Below are 2,183 nucleotides of genomic sequence, written 5' to 3' on the forward strand. Positions count from 1 at the left end.
AGATATCAGTTCAACTAAGTTCACCTACGATGTAAATATATCTCATTTAAACTATGCCATGTTTTTTTAGTACTAAACAAACTGAGTCTAAGGTTCATCTTGGAAAAATAAATAAGAATATCCAGGAAATTTCTGAAAGAAACAAAAGGTCTACAAGAAGGTACCAGTCTTAGCAGATATTAAAACCTATTGCTACATTTACTCAATAATATATTCTTGCACATGAATAGATAAACAATTCAATGCTACTGAATAAAGAAGCTAGAGCTTGCCCGAAACATATAGCTGAATTAAATAATTAAGCATTTGAAATTCGTGGTGAGAAAATGAATTATTCAATAAATGGCATTGTACAACTGTGAAAACTCAGAATTGCTCATCTAAAAGGCTGAATTTTACTGTACATAAATTAAACTTTTATTAAACGAACTTTCAAAATTAGTGTTCAACACTGGATAGTCCTATTTTTAAAGTTGTACATCCACCTCATATTTTATACCAAAACAAATTCTAGGTGGATCAAAGATTCAAACATTAAAAAATAAAATTATTAAAGAGAAAAACTAGTAGAAAATATAGGTGAAGCTAGGAATGCTTTTCTAAATATAATAAAAAAAAATTTTCAGAAGCCACAAAAGAAAGATTGATTCAACTACATAGAAAAAAATTTCTATCTAGAAAAAAAGCATTGCAAGCAAAGTCAAAGGACAAAAGCAATTTTGGAAAAAAAAAAATTGTAACTCACATCCCAGACTGATTAGTTTCCTTAATATGTAAAGAGCTTCCATTAATCAATAAGAAAAAATCCAACACCCCCACACATACACACCAAAAGTAGACAAAAGAAAAAAACAACAATACACAGAAAATTTGTCTTTTAAATATGAGAAGCAACTTCACTCCAAAGAGAAATGCTATTAAAATACATTGAGATAGCGTTTTTCATTTTTGACAATCTGATAGGTAAAGTTTGAGAACACACTCTTGGTGAGAGCGTGGCAAAGAAGTACTGGCAGCTATTACAGGTGAGAGAGTGTGTATATTGTAGAAACTCTAAGGAAAGTAATTTTATATTATATTTTTAAAATTAAGTACATATTCTTTGAAGCAGTAATTTCCTTTCTAGGTATTTCTGTTCTAGATATGCTCTCACACAGATAAAAATCTAAATATCCATTAATAAGGAATATATAAATTATGATACCTGCAATACAATGGAACGCTATAGAGGAACAGAATCTCCTAAATAGATTGTTACCATTTTTAAGAAAAAAATATAAACATGTATGTGTGTGTGTGTAAATATATATATATATATGCAATTCATTATACACATATACATGTGATTCATGACATCTATCTGAAACGATGCCCAAGAAATTGGCAAGTGGCAAAGTGATTGCTTCTGGAAAAGGCTTACATGGCACTGTATATCTGTTTGTAGCTTTTGAATTTCGTACCTTGTATTTGTCTTATCTATTCAAAAATGAAATTTCCAAATAAGTAAATCTCCCCATTATTCTACATCTCTGTACCCTTTTGGTTTCTTACAGCACTTTCTATAACTTGCACTTATTTTAAATACGTGATTTTTAGATCTTAGGCTGACCTTTCAAGAAAACTCCAAGAGTAAATCTTGTTCATTGTTGTCTCCCCAGCTCCTAGCTCAGGTCTTGCCACATAAAAGGTGCTCAGTAAATTTGTCAATTATTTGAGTGAATTATAATTTTATTCCATTTTTTCTGTACCTTGTATAGATTAGAACCAATCTAGAAAATTCAAAGTTGGGGGCATTATAGCTAAATAAAATCATCCGTCTAGGAGAAAGCATAGATTAAAGAAAGATATTCAACATTAGTTTATTCAAATGTATTTCTCTCGCCAATAAAAAATAATATTAAAATGGGTAGTAGCCCCTTCTTTTTAATTTTGTACTATGCACAGTACATGGTAACTGAACAGTTTACAAATATCTGTCTCATGTAATAACCATGACGACTCATTACATAGATGGTATTTTCCTTACTTTTGGAAAGTATGAACAGAGAAGTTAAGTAGCAGGGGAGGCTGTAGAAAGCCCAGCTCAGCTGCTGAGTAGCTGTGTGACTTTGACCAATGTCACTGCCTCCTTTGAGCCTTAGCATGGCAGAAGTGCCAGGAGTTGCCTCCCCACCGATACCCAC

This window comes from Pteropus alecto, unplaced genomic scaffold (assembly GCF_000325575.1).
Source record: "Pteropus alecto unplaced genomic scaffold, ASM32557v1 scaffold259, whole genome shotgun sequence".
Lineage (NCBI taxonomy): Eukaryota > Metazoa > Chordata > Mammalia > Chiroptera > Pteropodidae > Pteropus > Pteropus alecto.